Source organism: Vanellus vanellus, assembly GCF_965231255.1.
Source record: "Vanellus vanellus genome assembly, chromosome: 14".
Classification (NCBI taxonomy): Eukaryota; Metazoa; Chordata; class Aves; order Charadriiformes; family Charadriidae; genus Vanellus; species Vanellus vanellus.
The window spans coordinates 697108-714861 of NC_138919.1; positions in this window are offsets into that span (position 1 = coordinate 697108).

Sequence of the window (17754 nt, forward strand, 5' to 3'; positions counted from 1 at the left end):
TGCAAACACGAACAGCCCCGTGGCTCCGATGGTGCCCCTCAGTGGGACACTGGCATGCGCCTTGCCATCCTTCCCCGAGAAGAAGACCAGGCTGAGCCCTTCCAGGCTGGTGCCAGGCTTCCCTTCCAGCTCAACGAAGCGGCAGGGGGTAGTGCTGCCAGCCAGGCACAGCTCGCTGATGTGGATGGCAGGAGGGACCAGTGCTGAGGAGCTGCTGCAGAAGTTCTCTCCCAGCGGTGTCACCGTGGTCACCTGCAGAGAGATACAAAAGCCACTGCCACTACTGCTGCTCCCATTTCTTCAGGTGGAGTGATGGCTGCTCACGGTGTTACCTCTTGTTCGTGCCTCCCACAGCTACCTGGTGAGGCCTGAAGAGGTTGTGGTGGTTCTGCCTCACACCAGCTGCTCTCACTCCCACCATCTGTTCAAGGGTTGTCCTGACTGCAGGGTCCCATCACCATGCATTCCAATCACTGCCTTTGCGCCCACCCTCAGGACTAGGAACAATTCTCTTCCCCTGCTGTTGGGAGTATTTCTACACTTGTGTCTCCAGTCCATGGAATCACTTCCTTGTGGTCCTCTCCCACTGCAAACCTCCCTTCAAACGTGACTACTCAGCATTTCCCTTCTGACAGCAGATCTCTTCTGTTCCTAGAGCGGTTTTATTGTCCCAGTTTTGGACCTAAGCACACCTTTGTGCTGGCCCAATCCCATCAGTGGAGCAGCAAAGCCCGCCCTTACCCAGCTTTGTGCAGGACAGGCATATATACTCTGTCATGTTCCTTCAGGGGCACTACATGAAACCAGACATTTTGAAATAAAAAGGAACAGTTCAGATGAATTAACACAAATCAGTGACACCAGTGGTTGAGGCATGTCCTTCACACGTTTGTCCTGCAGGAAGCTGGGTCCCAGGGATGTGATGTGCTATACCACACATCCCGAAGGTGGGACCAAACAAGCAGAGGTGAAGAGGTGCCTCCACATCTGGTTTAAGGTAACCTGAGAGTCCAGGATGCTGCCCAAAAGCAGCTGGGATTGGTGGCATGTAAGCTGTCTTCAGAGATCTCCTGGTTCTGAGCCATGCTGCACAGGGCAGGGAGCTGTTACCTGGCCAACAAGAGGCAGGTGAAGGGGACAGAGAGGTGAGGGCTGGTGAGAGCATCAGCAGATGGCAGGAGGTAGATGTGGCTTGCCAGAATTCCCTGCTCTCCCAAATAAAGGACATACTGAAACACGACGACTGCCCTGCTAGTGACTATGGATGGAGAACGGACATCTGCCATAAACCTACCTGGAAGCTGCTCTGGAGTTTTGTGCTCAGGCTGTGACAGCGGCTCAGAGACTCATCCTCCGTGCTGTGAGAATCGTTTTCGTACAGGATGCTCTGCCCTGGTACCAGCACTTTGACCAGCTGGTCTGCCTTCTCCGACATTCGGGACGTGTACACCACAGCGTCCACCAGCCCCTCTGCAGTCACGGCCATGTTCATCGCGTAGAGGGTGGTGTTGCTGTAGTAGAGAGCCACAGCGTCCGCCCCATTCTGGATGGTGTTAGGGGGCAGCGTGATCATGGGTGCTGGGTGCATGGCGCCACTCCCCACCAAGAAGTAACCCAGCTCATCTGTGTGGTGTCCAGACAGGTCCAACACCCGGTAGGCCCGGTTATTTTTACCGTTGTAGAGAACCAACCAGTATCCCCGGAGGTCGAAGCGTGTCTGTCCAGTGTAGAAGAGTTCAATGTACTCTGCATCCTCTCCTCCCCCTGGGTTGTCTGGGTTCACCTCGTTGATGAGTAGCTTGACCACTTGTGCAGAAGGCTCTCGAGTCCCTTCTGGTATCTCTGATGGGACACCTTGGAAAGCAAAAATGTCATGAATATGGGCCTAAGCACAGAGCCCCAGAAAAACAACACAGTGTTGCACACTATTTTGCTGATGTGAGACCAAATTCAGCAGAGGACTGAGGAAGCTGGCTCAGATTTTTATAATCTGTGTGCTCCATACTCCTTCGAAGAGCCCTGGCAACACTGGCTAATAGCAAGCGAAGAGCTTGCTGCTCTTCCAGATAATGAGCAATATGGGCTCTAGTGACTGGATGCGATGGAAATGGAGGAGATCTTTGCCAGAGTTGGGGAAATGGAGGGAGGGACATGTCCCTCCTCTAGTGGAGCTAGACCCACATCTCCACCCTCAAACGCATCATATCCCCCAACCTGCAAGAATGATGACCGGTACCTGGAGGCAAGTCTGCCACATTAACATCCTTGAAGCAGGAGCTTTCTGCTGTGATGTTCCTTCTGTCAAAACTCACAAGTCTGGGCGTCTCTAGGAAGGTCTTGAAGGCTAGCAGCAGGCTGCTCAGCTGGTCCTCTGACTTAGCAGTTAGCAGAGTGGTGAACACAAGCCCCAGGTCCTGGCAGGCTGTCTTCGGCTCTGCAGAGACAAGCAGAGAACTGCATCAGGTTCCCCATGCCGCCAAAGACCCACTTTCTCCTGGAAGAGGTACAGAGCTCACCAGCTCATCTCTACCACCGCCGCCCTCCTGGTCAGACTGACTCAGGGCAGCTCATACCACCCGCACAATGCTGTGAGCTCTGCCAAGGGGCATCCTGGGACCAAGTCACACAGCACACCCGGGTACTGCGCTCATCTTTTTGAAGCCTTGTAGTCCCAACAGCAGTCAGAACGGTCTCTTCGGGCTGTGTCTAAACATAAGCTAAACACAACACCGCTGGCAATGCAGGCTGCAAAGTCTTCTTCATGTGTCTGCGTGTGCTCATCACACTCGCACACTAACCTAGTGAGGATATCAGAAAAGCAACACAGGCCAGTAAGGCCACTTGCATTTCTGCTGCAACTTGGCTTAGTTCATATGGATCATAAGGTCAGCTGGGCAACAAACTCCTAGTCGAGATGTCAACCCTGTTGCCACATCCGCTTGAGTGCAAATACTCAAGGCCAAAACAGCTGGTGGTCTGCAGATGAGCGCCGATGTGTGTTGGTGGAGCTGCAGCTGGAAGCACTCTGCAGAACACGGAAGAACAGGACCATGCACTGCCTAAAACTTGGCATCTGCGTCATCAGCACCAAGTTCAAATTCTCTGGGATCCAAGCCGGGAGGATTCAATGCAACAGGAAGGACAGGGCTGAAAATCAGAAGTGAATGGGCGTCAACGACCGGTGGTCCCTGGACTGCCCTGCTCCTGCCCAGCTCACCTTTGAAGTAGGCAGCAGAGACTCCACATCTGCAGGATCCATCGAGGCCCTGGACCAGAGTCATCAGGATCTCTTCTGACTTCAGAAGCCACTCCTGGCAATCTAGGAAAGAAAAAGCCAACTGTTACCCAGCCAGTGCAAACTCGGTCATGGGATCCAGCTCATTCTGGGATGGGTGCAGCTCCTGCTTATCCCTCAGATGGCCCAAAGAGGCTTCACTTTACACAGAGCAGTTGGGTGTGGGACTCAAGACTGGAGAACCTCAGCTTGGCATGGGTTGCCATGAAGGAAAATATTGCAGAAAATTGTCAGATGTCCTAGCTGCATTTCCCTTGGTGTTATGTTCACACACTCAAGCACAACTCCGGGTGGTCTTTCTAGAGAGCTCTGGCTTTGTGGACGTCCTCTTGTCCTTAGGAGGTCCTGCCTCCAAAATAATGCCCACCTGCTACACGAAGGCAGAAGGAGAGAGTCTGGCTGAAGCGTTTGCTGGGGCAATCATTGAACTTGCCAGGGGTGGGCCTGCTGAGGATGTAGGACAGGGAGTCCCGGGTCACCGAGCAGCAGTTGCACTGGCTCATGGACACAACTCCCAGCTGGTGCCTGCAAGAGACAGACATACAAGTGAAAGAAAATGTGACCTGCCAGACAGAGACCTGAGTGCTCTTCACCCACCAGTCGTCTGCCTGCACCAGAGGATTAAACCATGCACTTACAGACTTCTCTCTTCACAAGGTTTGGAGAGATATCCCATCCTCATCAGTACCTGCTTGTCTCAAAAAAAGCCCAAGAGCTCACTAAATCTTGAGAGAGAAGAGCATGGGCTTCATCCAACCCTTTCTCTTCTGGCACTGGCTGCTTTTTTTGACTGATCTGAAGACAGGCAAGACTGTACAGATACACTCGTACTCAGCCTGGGACCACTGGGAAGAATGGTGGCATCCAGAGAAATTGGAAAGGCAGCACCTGAGGTTGAAACACTTGAGCAAGGGCCCTCAATTCAAAGGCAAAGAGCATGATTGGGGGGTGGACTAGATGACCTTTAAAGGTTCCTTCCAACCCAAACTATTCTACAATTCTATGAGGCCCCACTGTGAGGAGCTGCACAGAGCAGAGCTGCTCAGAGCTCCTCGGGAAAGAGACCACCTCTTTACGGGACAAGTAAGGTTTTGTTTCACAAGAAAGAGGAAGATGAGCAAAGGAAGGAATGGGAATATGCTGTGAATAAGTGGTGGCCCTGTCACAGGAGTAAACTACACCTTTTCCTGATGCAGTTGACACCAATGGTAGTCTCAAATGGTCTTTTCACAGGCCCATCCAGAAAGGGTGAACGTCCTCCAGCTACAGAGCTAAGGTATTAGTATTTGGTTGACAGTTACACATGGAGGTCGTCTGGTGCTTTGCCATGAAAACCATAGACAAGAGCTTGCCCAGATCTTTTTTTGCTTATTGCCTGGTTCTACACACCCCACCCCATCTTCACGGGCATGGCACCTCGCTGCCTCTGCTCCTCCACCTGCTCCACTGTCCTTTACCCACTCTGTTGTCTTCTTTCTCCTGTCAGTAAAGCATGTCTAAAATGTGAAGGAAACAGTTCTCATGGCTCACAAAAGTCTGAGGTAACTAACATTTCCCTTAACCCACAAAAAGAAACCCAAACCCCCAAAAGAAAGGGGCTCAACCCAGAATGAACAGAAACCCCACTTCCAGTCCTTGCTCTGGATGAAGCAGGGCAGGCATTTCCTCCTGGGTTAGGTGAGCGATACTGAAGTCCCTCCCTTGCCCTCATTTTGACCTGAAATTCCTAAGAAAAACCTTTTCTTGCTGAAAGTGGTCCTGGAAAATCTATTACATTGACCATTACTCTTTTATAAATAATAAATTACAAAATAATAACCAGGTCAGAAAATTCCTCATCAAGAACTTTATTCCACAACTGTACAGCTGCACCAGGACTGCTGTGGAGAGGAGGACACCTACAAACTCAGCCCCGGTGGTGGAAAAAGGCCGGGACTCAATGCCACCATGAGGACACCCTTGACTGGAGGTAGCCCTTGTCTTTCAGTTCTGAATGGGGTTTGGGACACCAAGCAAGGGTGACTCTGGTGCCAAACTCTCCTCCCAGCCCTGCCCAGCCTCTCACCGCTTTTCCTTGTAGGCAGGTCTGCCAGGGGTCAGGGTCTCCAGCAGCTCAAGGTTTGGTTCCTCGTTGCTCGTGTACACGAAGGCATCCAACAAGCCGGTCACTGGCAGCACCATCCCCGGGACAAAGCTGCTGCTGTTGCCTCTGTAGAGGGCAATGGCATTGGGGCCACCTCTGAGGACAGGACGGGTGGTGTTCTCTGGGAACGGCAGATCCACTGCACACCAGGCAAGGAAAGGATCAACAGTGGCACATAAGCAACACAGGAGTGATACCCACTATGTGGGAAACCAGCATCTCTTTGGTCCTGGAGAGCAGGACAAAGGAACTCAGAAAGTGGCTGAGGTTGTCTGGTTATTGCAAATTTGGCATCCGCTGCCCCGTCTTTCTGCTCACTGACATTTCTCATGTTTGTTCAGCCTGAATTTCCCCATTCATGGCCAGAGCCACAGCGTGGAGGAGGCTGGAGGGGGAAATCTGAGCAGTGTTTGCCCCGCTATTTTGGTTCTGTGAACAGAGAAGCTGATTTATGCGTAAACAGGGGAACTGGAAAGCAAGTGCTCATGTGACTTTGTCTACAGTAAAGTCAATTTTGAATTCTAAAAGAGATCTTCAAAATCCACTAACCATTCAGGCAGCAGTTGCTTTAATAATAAACAAAAATATTTTAGAATTTACATTTTATTCTAGCAGTCCATGGTTTTTACAAACACAACCACTCTACACATACACTCACACATATTCAGCACACAGAATTAAGGTTGAGGTTTGGTGGAGCTTTCCAATTTCATGAACTTCCCAATTTTCTTCCTCGTATTTACGGTTCCCTTCACAAGCTATTTCCCCAGCACCCAGTAGGAACTTCTGAGGCTATTAAAAAGCAGCAGACTGCCGATATTTCAACAGTTCTCCCTGTGTAAAGAGCTCCAGGGAACAAATATTAAAGGAGGAACTACATGAGACGCAGAGCAGCAAGAAGTGGTTACTCCTTGAGAAGTGCCACCAGGGCACCTGCATTCTAAGGGGCAGTCCTGTGCCTTACCCCTGACGCACCCCTGCCCAGGGGACTGCTTTTCCCCTGCCTGACTAATCTGGTGGCCTTCTACAATGGAGCAACTGCGCTGGAAGATAAGGGAAGAGGAACTGCTGTCATCTATCTTGAGTTCTGCAAGGCCTTTGACATTGCTGCACACAACATCCTTGCCTCTAAATTGAAGAGATACAGGTTTGATGGATGGACTATTCAATGAATAAGGAATTGGGTGGATGGCCGCATCCAAAGAGTTGCAGTCAACAGATCTATGCCCAAATGGAGATCAGTAACAAGAGGTGTCCCTCAGGGGTCCATATGGTTCAATATCTTCATTAACGACATAGGACAGTGGGATTGAGTTCACCCCAGCCAGTTTGCACATGACACCAAGCTGAGTGGTGCAGTTGATACACTTAAGGGACAGGATGCCATCCGGAGGCACTTTGACAGGCTGGAGGAGTGGGCCCATGTGAACCTCATGAAGTTTAACAAGGCCAAGTGTGAGGTTCTGCACATGGGCCAGGGCAATCACCAGTATCAGTACAGACTGGGAGATGAACGGATTGAGAGCAGCCCTGCAGAGAAGGACTTGGGGGTACTGGTGGATGAAAAACTGGACATGAGCCATCAGCGTGCATCCGCAGCCCAGAAAGCCAAAAGCAGCGTGGCCAGCAGGGTGAGGGAGGTAATTCTCCTCCTCCGCTCTGCTCTTGTGAGACCTCACCTGGAGTACTGCATCCAGCTCTGGGGGTCCCAGCACAAGAAAGACATGTACCTGTTAGAGCAGGTCTATAGGAGGGGCCACGAAAATGATCCAAGGGCTGGAAGAACCTCTCCCATGAAGAAAGGCTAAGAGAGTTGGGGTTGTTCAGCCTGGGTAAGAGAAGACTCCAGGGAGACCTTACTGTGGTCTTTCAATACTTAAAGGGTGTTTATAAGAAGGATGGAGAGAGTCTTCTTACCAGGGCCTGTACTGGTAGGACAAGGGCTAATGTTTTTCAACTGTCAGAGGGTAGATCCAGATTAGAAGAATAAGGAAGAAAAGTTTTATAATGAGGGTAGTGAGATGCTGGTCCAGGTTGCCCATAAAAGTGGTGGATGCCTCATCCCTGGAAGTGTTCAAGGCCAGGTTAGATGGGGTTTTGAGCAACCGGGTCTAGAGAAAGATGTCCCCGCTCACGGCAGGTGGGGTGGAACTAGATGATCTTTAAAGAACCCAAACCATCCTATGACTCATTTGAAAGTTTTCACACTGGCATCTGTCAAGGGAGGACTTTTGCTCCAGTGCTCTCACAGCTTTAAGTTCTCTGCAGTGAAAGGCAGACAAGCCTTACAAAGGCAGGACTAACAGCCAGGGCCATTTTAAGAGCTCCTGTCCCAAATTTGAAGTGGTCAAGTTAAATCAAGTGGTCAACTTCTCATAGAGTGCTCAGCATAGAGTCACTCTGAAAGTATCCTTTTAGGATGATTAAAATGTAATCACACAGTGTCATTGGGTGGTTTTGAGGCAAAACCTTCCACAAAAACGTGTGTGCATTATGCTTGAGACATCTTGACAAAGCCTCATTGGAAAAAAATGCCAAAGCATATCTCCAGCCACCTTCTTGACTTGAGTGAGCCTTGAGGAACAGTTAAAAATAATCCTTAAAAATTTCCTGCTTAGTCTGCAAACTGGTTGTGCTTTGCCATCGCTTTCTTTGAAGCCTCTTAAGCTTACTGACTGCTAACAGCCCCAGCCCATCCAGAGGAAAGAGCAGAGCACCTTTCCTGGTGAGAAAAGCAGAGCTCAAGTGGACAATCAGCTGTTCGACTCGGGGTGAGAGAGTATTCGGAGCAGTCGGGTTTGTAAAAAGGAGCTCAACTGCTTTAAAAAAAAAAAAAAAGAGGTTTTAGTTGCAAAAGTATTTTAATTTTTATGGGAACCAGCTTTGTAAGGGATGAATATACTCCCTGACTCAAATCACGAGTCAGTGAATTACACAAGACATCTGCAGAGTCATTGTCTCCAGCTGCCAAAACCTTCTTTTGAGGTATCCAAAATAACAAGATATTTCTTCCTCCTCCGGTGGCCTGGAAGAAATTTTGACTGTTGGGAGGAAGTTTAGGTCGCAGCTTCACACAGCCGATACACTGTGAGGTACACCTGCAGATGGCGGAATGGAAGAAAAGCCCTTGTGCTTTTTCGAGAAGAGAGTATGTATCTGCTGTGACTGACCACCGAGTTACGCAGAGAGAAGGGGGACACTTCAAGGAGACCTGGCGCAGTCAGGGTCCCACGGCAGGCTGGCCAAGGGGTTGGGAGCAGAACCGCGTCCTCCTAGGCAGCAAAGGCACACATGGGCTTCTGACCTCCACGAGGTCCTCCACCTGGAGCTCTGCAGGTCTACCACTGCTGTGAGACATACGGCCTCCACTTGTTTGTCCTGAACCCACCTCCTTCTACCTTCTTTTGATGCCCTTTAGTTCTCGTACCAGTGGAATGAGTAAGCAAGCGATCCCTGTCCACTTTCTTCAGGCTACTCACATTTCTGAAACCTCTGTCAGGGCGCTCCTCAGCTCTCCCTTTTCTAGGCCTACTTAGTTCTTTCTTCTGTGGAAGCATTTCCAGAGCACTATCCATCCTAGCTGACCCACACCAGGCACAATTAAAGACACAAACAAACCATGAATTTATACAGTGGCCTAAAAGATGCCCTCCATTCTTTCCTCTTCTCCTAATAATTTCTAATATTTCGTATGTTTTATATAATTCCTTATTGGAAAAGGAATTTCGAACATTCTATTTGCTTTTTTATCTGCCACTGAGTTCTGAATCACATTTTCACTGATCTCTCAGAATGCCAAACAATAAAAACCGACAGCATCCTCCAGCCCCAAACTTGGCTAATTGCTCTGCCACAACTCTGAGGCAGTCATCAGAATGCAGTCCTTACCTGCGGTTTTGCTTTGTGCGGGACCGATCAGAAGTAGCCCATCCAGTGAGGTTTTGCCATAAACATCCACGGTCAAATAAATGTCTTTGGTCCGACCATCAATCAGCACCAGGACAATGTCCCTTAGCATGGTGGAGCGGGGACCCTGAAGCTCTATGAACTCGAATTCTTCGGAAGAAGAAGCGGGAAGGACCTCACTGATCAGGACGGCAGATGCGTTCAGCTGAGAAGTCAGGATGCAGTGGTTGTCTGTGCCTGGTGTGGGCATGGCCACTTGGAAGATCCACTGAGAATCTGCCCCACGGCACCTTTCTATTGACTCATCCGTGGTCCTGAAGGTGGCGTCCTCCAGGAAAGCATCTCTGCCAGGGGTCAGTACCCTGACCAGTGTGTCTGCTCTGTCCGTCTTCTTAGTCTTATGGACCAAGGCATCTACTAGTCCAGAATTTGTGACACCCATGCCTTCCTTGTAGTTCCCTTTTCCATAGTAGAGAGCAATCGCGTCAGGGCCATTCTGGATAGTGTTCTTAGGAATAACCATAGCAGGGTTCACAGAAGAGGAGCCAACGAGAAAGAGCCCTTGGCTGTTAGTAACTTTGCCCTGGAGGTTTAAAACTTTGTAGGCTCGGTTTCCATTGCCATTGTAGAAGACCAGATAGTAGCCATCCAAGCGGGCTCTTTGACCGCTGGTGTGATAGAGCTCCACAAACTCAGAAGTGTCCTCTCCTGGGCTGTCAGCATTGACTTCGTTAATCAAGAGGGTATGCTCTGTTTTCTGGTCCCTGGGGCTTTTTATGAGATTCTGAGCAGCAGCCTTGGGAAACCAGGTGTACACAAGTACCATCAACCCAACCAGCCAAATATCTCCCATGGTGAAGGCTGGGATTTTTGTTTCGGTTCAAATCTAGAGGAGATTTGAACCTCCACAAACAGAGCACAGAAATAGCCACAAATAGAGCACAGAAGGAAGCTGCCACCACTTGGCTGTCGCAGCGCAGCAACTCAAGGCCTCCGATCTGGATGCTGACTGGCGGAGACACTGGCAGAGGCACCGGCAGAGGCAGACACACTTCTCTGGGGAGTTCTGGTTTGTAAAGCAAAGCCGCAATCTCCCAAAATTCAGACTGAGAAGGGTATGGCTTGAAGAAGAGGTTTCCCAGCTCCAGCTCCTTTAAAAGTTGGCAGCGGGGAGGGGAGAAAAGAAAAATCTCGTTAGGAAACACAGAAACACACCAGTGATATTTAACAGCCTTAAAGCCCCAAAATTTTTCCTCCCTGTGTTTCTGCAGAGGTTTATCAAGGTGCGTAACAGTGACTGCGATGGGACAAAGCCAGTTCTCAGTGTTTGAAACCCCGAGACTTGTGTGAACACTGAAAGTTTCACGGTGCCTGTGTTAATAGTTATTTCCCCGAGCCTGATTTATTCCACGGGAATTAACACAAAACAGCAATAAAGATGATAGTAACCATCTTCTCCATCAAGGTGAGTGTGGGGAAGGAGAGGACAGGTCCAGACAGGCTGGATTCTGGTCACCCACATCACAGAGCAGCTCTGCTGACCACCACACCACCCAAGCCCACTGCAGCTCCGGCAGCTGCGGAGTACGTCTGCAGAATAAGCAGTGGGGAGGAACTGACAATTTAGGACGCTTGAGACATCTCCTCACAAACAGGAGGAAACTGCAATAACTCCAGAGCATGAAGCTGACAGAGAAGCCACAAAAGTTGTGGCTGCCCCATCCCTGGAGGTGTTCAAGGCCAGGTTGGACGGGGCTTGGAGCAACCTGGGCTGGTGGGAGGTGTCCCTGCCCAGGGCAGGGGGGTGGGACTGGATGATCTTCAAGGTCCCTTCCAACCTAAACCCTTCTGTGATTCTATGAAAAGAACAGCCCCCGAGGGAGAGGTGACCCTGAGCCCCATAACACCTTCCCCTTTTGCTGTGCCTGGCAGCCCTTTAAGCTCGCTTGCTCTCAGGCTGCAGGAGATGGAGACGCACACACACATCTCACGCCTCCACCCCACAGGACCAGCCCCGGCGCTGCTCCCTCTTCTTGTTGGATGGTCACCATCAAAATGTTCTCTGCTCCCTTTCAGGCACAGTTCACCCCCAAAATCGCTATCAACATCCCCCCTCTGGCAAACCCTTGCTCCTGCCCAAGCCTTCCAAGAAAAAGAAGCTGTCCCAGCTTCTCCTGCCCAAACCCATCCCCACAGGTGCCCTATTCCCACGGTCTCTCCCCACTGCAGTTAAATGCAGGAGGAAGGACGTGGGAGCTCCTGCCCAGGGGCGTGCGCAGGACAGGAGGGAACTCATCAGAAATGGGAGAAAAAAGCAGGAAAAAAATAACAACCCACCCCACACCCCTTCCCAAAGCTGGACAGACCGGCAGGGCAGGAGCGGGGCGGGATCCCCCGGCGCGGCGGGGACCGAGCGGCGACCCCCGGCAGCCCCCTGCCCCCGCTGCGAGGGGAGGAGGGACGGGGACGGGGACAAGCCTCCGTCCCGCCCGGGGAGGCGGCCCGGCTGCCGGCGGGGCCCCGCGGAGCGGCCGAAACGGGGCTCCGGGGCTCAGCCCGGGCCGCCGGGAGCCCGCTCTGCCCGACACCGCCCGCCGCGCATCCCCCCGCGCATCCCCCGCGCATCCCCCCGCGCCAGGCCGAGCGGTCCCCGGGCGGAGCGCAGAGAGAGGAGCCGCTCCGGGGGGGGGGCGTTCGCTCGGCCCCGCCGCCCCACGCACTCACCGCCGCTCGCTGCCACGGACGCGCCGCCCGCCGGGGCCGCACCGGGGAGGGGGGGCGGAGCGGGGCGGGGAGGGGAGGGGAGGGGAGAGGAGGGGGAGAAGGGAGAGCCATTCACGAGGTACAATCCCCAAAATAAGTTCATTCGTCTCCGTGTCCCAGAAGATCCTTCTCTGGCTCTTCCCAGCTCTTCTCCAGGATGGGGTGTGTGGATGGATGGATGGATGGATGGATGGATGGATGGATGGATGGAGTACTGTGTTCAGTTTTGGGCCCCTCACTACAAGAAGGACATTGAGGTGTTGGACCGTGTCCAGAGATGGGCAACGAAGCTGGTGAGGGGTCTGGAGGACAAACCTTATGAGGAATGACTGAGGGAACTGGGGTTGTTCAGCCTGGAGAAGAGCAGGCTGAGGGAAGACCTTATCACCCTCTACAAGTACCTGAAAGGAGGTTGTAGAGAGGCGGGGGCTGACCTGTTCTCGCTGGTGACAAGTGATAGGACCAGAGGAAATGGGTTGAAGTTATGCCAGGGGAGATTTAGATTGGATATTCGGAAACATTTTTTCACTGAAAGAGTTATTAAACATTGGAATAGGCTGCCCAGGAAGGGGGTGGATTTGCCATCCTTGGAGGTGTTTAAAAAAAGGGTAGACGTGGTACTTGGGGACATGGTTTAGAAGTGGTTTTGTCGGTTTAGGTTAGTTAATGGTTGGACTTGATGATCTTAAAGGTCCCTTCCAACCTCAGCAATCCTATGATTCTATGATTCTATGTGTGCATGGATGGAAGTGTGGATGGATGGATGGATGGATGGATGGATGGATGGATGGACGGACAGACGGATGTGTGGTTGGCTGGCTGGCTGGATAGATGATGGATGTTTACAGGTTGTGTATCCATCTTCCCACCCCCCCCGAACTCCCCAGTCAGGACTAGCAGCACAGCTGTGCTGGAGGACATAGTTTCTCTCCTTCCACCAGCCTCAGCAGCTGGACCAGGAGCTGGAGGTCTGCGTGGTGGTGGCGGGGGCCTGTGTCCAGCCTGCCCCAGTGGCAGCAGCAGGGCTTTCCTGTGGGACTGGTTCCTGCAGCCTCCACAAGTCCCTGTGCTGCCTTTCTGCTGTGCAGGATCCAACGCCCAGCCTGTCCGGATGCAGAGGGAAGAGCAAATACTGCTGTGCATCTCCCGGCATGCCTGGCCGGGGGGGCTTTAACCCCTCCCATCAAGTTGCACTGGGACCTTGCTCCCTGGGTGACGGGGAGGAGGCAGGCCTGGCCTTCCTCCTCCTCCCCATCAGCTCTTGGGTCCTACTTCCCAGACCTGCTCACTCCCAGTCCCCCTTCCCTGGATCATCCCGTGGTGAGACACGGGTGGTTACTGCCCTGGTCCACCAGACACGGGGATGTAGTGGGAGGAGGAGGTCCCGGAGATCCCACTCTGGGCTGGACATGGTGACAAACACCCATTTGGCAAAGCAGCTGCTCCCACAGCTGGGCCAGATGTGGGCTCCTGCTTGTGACTCAGCACTCCGGCGTCTTCCTCTCTCTTGTAATAGGAAACCAGTGCTTCAGAGCGAGGGGGGAGCTCTGCCAGAGGGGCCACATTTGCCTCAGGTCTTCATGGGATCCGCAGTTATTCCGGGAGGAGAGGCTGCGCAGCGAAGGGCAGGATATATCCCTCAAGTGCTCCTTGGGGTGTAAAACAGTGCAAGGGCATCTGCAGCCCAGGGAGGGGGGGCCTCGGCAGTGTGAGTTTTCCCACAGCGTCCGTCTGACAGTGTGTGTGTCCCGTGTCCCCAAAGCAGCGCCGGGGCAGTTCCCACCCAGGACTTGAGTGAAACGAACTCCCCTGAGCACGCAGAGCTGATTGCTGCACCTGGGCACTCTGCGGTGGCTCCACGGCTGGGTATTAAAGCCAATAATATTCCTCCCGACAGGGTTTATTCAGTTTAACTATCACATTGTATTTATGCAATCATAAGGCTCTGGAATTACAAAGGGCGTTGGAGAGCTGTTGGGGAGAGGAAACACCCTAACCCAGAAGGGCTCTGACTCATCCCTTACCAGGATCTCCGTGGCGCAATCAGGCGGGTCACAGCCCCGCTGTGGTCCCCGCACCCTCCCGTCTCCGCTGCGTGCTCAGCCCTGGGGTCCCTTCGCCCACCGCTGCTCCGTACTGCCCGGCTCCCTTCCTCCTGGTGGGGAGCACAGCCCGGACCCCCAGAAAGCTCCATCCTCCCGTCCATGCCTTCTCCAGCCGCACAGTCGCCCGCCAGCCTGCGGGGAGGCAGAGTGAGGCGGGATTTGGGGACGGAAGACTGAATGTCCTGCCACAAGATGAAGGGAGCCTCCATGGAGTTGCTGCCACGAGGAGCTGCCGCCCATGCAACGAGCAGGGACCGGTGGGGGACAACCTGGCCCCCAGACGGGAGAAGTCTGGAGAAGACCTGGGGACATTCCTCCTGCTCACGTCCCGTTCGTGGCCACCGTGCTGAGGCACATGGCTGATGCCTGAATTCCCTTTGTGCCCAGTCTGCCCAGGAGGTGGGTCTGCAGCACTGGGCCACTCTGGGCCATGGCACCGGGAGGAAAGCCGCAGCTCTTACTGCTTTTGGGCAGGTTTGTGTCTGCTGGTGGGGTGGGCTGGGCACTGCCACATCTATGGTCACCAACCTACAGTGAACATGGCACGACGTGGCTTTGCTGAGGCCGAACTCAGCAGGACAAGTGCGTGCAGCCCCACAAAAGCTTTAACCACTTCATTAGGAAAACATAACTTTGCTATCAGAATGTATTTCCTATCTATATTCTGAATAAGCTCGGCTGGTTGGGCCGGAAAAACCTGGAAGGCTCAGACGCTGTATGAGGACACGTTTTTCTTGTGTCAAAAATACCCCCTCAGCAGCGGAAGCCGCTTTGTTCAGGTGCTGGAGCGTGGCCAGCCCCTGCCTGGGTAGACGGGTCTCACTGTGGGGTGGGACTTGCAGCCAGCAGAGCAAGTTGGAGACGGCTGATCCTGAGTACATGGGGGATGAGTGGGAGCCTCCAGTGGTGCCTCTGAGGCTGAGGGACACTGGTGGGACCCATGTGGGACCAGCCAGGGCAGAACTGGTGCCAGCCATCTCCAGCAAAGCCCCTGGGGGTATTTGGCCAAGTTCATGCCCAGCATGGTGCACCATGGCGCTCCACCACTCCCACCCCATGGCCGGACTGGGCACTGTGGGGCGCACACCACTGGGCTGGGGGGACGGCAGGGTTGTGGTCAGACCCAGGATGGTGGCTGCAGTGACAGCAACCACCGTGAGCCCGCACGGGGTGGGTGCCCAGTGGCGGGTGCTCACCACTGCACTGCAGCGCCGAGGGGTGCAGAGGACTCCCCGTGGCCATGGGCACCTCATCTGGGTGGTCACTTGTGGCCACCCCATCCAGCTGGTCAGTCGTGGCCGTGGGTGCCTTGTCCTGCTGGTCGGGTGGCCATGGCCGAGCTGACACTGGGCACGTGGAGGAGGGAGAGGGCGCAGGGAGGCGAAGAGATGTGCAATGAGGCTCTGCTCGCTGACTAACGCAGGCATGGAGAGCTCAGTGTTTATTGGTGTCGCTCCAAATGGTTTGTACAAGGAACAAGCTGACTCTGCCGCACAGGCAGACGCACGCACCCCTCGTCGTAGGCTGCCCCGGCACCTCTCCCAGCGTCCCCGGGAGAGGTGCCGGGGCTGTACCAAACCCCTCGGCCAATGCCGCTGTGCTGCCCGCCAGGCTCTGCCCCAGCCAGCACCCGCAGCGCCCACCAGCACGAGTCCACGCAGGCACCCGCATCCCTCGGCAGTGCGGGCAAAGGACCCGCCACGGTCCAAGCCTGCATGGGAAGCAACACTCCCCAAACATCTGCTCTGCTGTCACGACAGAGATGTCTCTGAACTCCCACCTTGCAGTTAACAGGACCTTTCCGTTTTTATTGCTACTCTACATTGCAGTGATACCTCTCAATTAGCGAGCGCTGCCTCTAAGGCTGCTGCTGCAAAGCAAGTCTAACAGGCGCTGCCCTCCCGAACCCGGAGACCTCCTCACTGCTTCTAACAAAGCGCTTTTGGAGCTGCTGACCTGACCCTTGCAGGCTGAAAGACACCGGGCATTTGCTGCTGGGTGAGGGGGGATGTACCCATGGGGGAACCAAGATGTGAGGTCCTCTCAGGTGGGGTTTTCCAGCACCCAGCTGGGAGATGCTCCCCACCTCTGGGATCAGATGGTGGGGCCTGGGGACACTGCAGGGGCAGTCGGACGAGCGGCAGCCTCCCCGTGTCCCCTTCCCCTTCTACAAAGGGCTGGTGGGTGGCTTTGAACACCACTGGCATCCTGTCTGGAAGGACAGCACCAAACACAGAGCAACCCCGACAGCCACTGGGATCAGAGAATACAAGGAATAAAAGCGTGTGACTGATCCCGTCCCGTGAGACCCAGGTGATGCTCCCAAGCCGATCAGCCTGGTGCTGGGGGATGCTGTCCCTCCAGGGGGATCTGCTGTCCCTTACCTGTCCTTCCTGCTGAACCCACCCCTGCTCCCATTCCGGCATTTCTTGAGGGCGAGTGGTTATTGCCTGCCTGGAGGCTATTTTCAGCATCTTTATGCTGCTCACCTGCATCCAGTCTAGATGAAATCCTGAGGAAATCCTTACCATTTATCCACTTCCACTTTCTTCCTTCCCCAGTCGCCGCCTACAATGGTCATGAATGGAGAGATCTGCTGAGAGTTGGTTTGTTTTTCTTTGCTTGGCAGACTATGTTCATTGGTGCTGTGCTTCCCATGGGGTCTCACTGGCACGTGTCCCAGGGAAAGGACGGTGGGTGTGGAGCAGTTAGAAAATGCTCCTTTGTGTGCCAGCCCAGCCGCAGGGATATTAAACTGGCAGAGCATCTCAGCCCAGCCGTGGGGGCTTCTCGCTTCCCACCCACCTGTGCTATGGGTAAGACTCCCCACAGGACTTGCAACTTGACCCAAAAAAGCCAAGGAGATCTCAGGGTGAAAGCACAGACTACTGCCTCCCAGTTTATCCTGGAGGAGCGTCATGGTACCAGCCTTCAGGAAGGCTCTCCTCCCTCTGCCATCAGGTCATGGCACAAAGGCAAAAAGCCTGAGGACACCAAATACTCACTGCAGATCCAGGCTGAAGAAGTGAAAGTGCTTTGGGGACAGCCTCTACATTGCAAAAAAAAAAAAAAAGGGACTAAAAAAGCCACTGGATGGGGTTTAGCAGGTTAGATGGGATGGATCAGCAGCCCAGAGTATTGCTACCGGCTGTATTTGCCCTCCTCTGAGACTCAGCTCGCTGTCTCCCGGCATCACCGGTCACATCCAGCTCCTCTGACTTCCAAGTGCTGTCACGTGGGAGGGAGCTTTGGAACGCCATTGAACAGGGAAAAAAAGCTCTAAAGAAGGACGTGCACCAGTGCTCAGCCCCAGCACACTCTGGCTTCGCTCTCAGGTCACAGACGTGAACTGAAGCTGCAGGTGACAGCTTTCGGTTGGACCCCAACAGTGGGAAGCACACCCACCCCCTTGGTTCCACCAGTGTTTGTACAAACCCCATCTCCCCTCAGCCAGAAGGGTCAAGCCAGGCAGCCACCAGCTACAAATGCTCAGGCCGTGGGGTGGCTTTGGATTCTGCGTGGCCTGAGACAGGCAACTACCG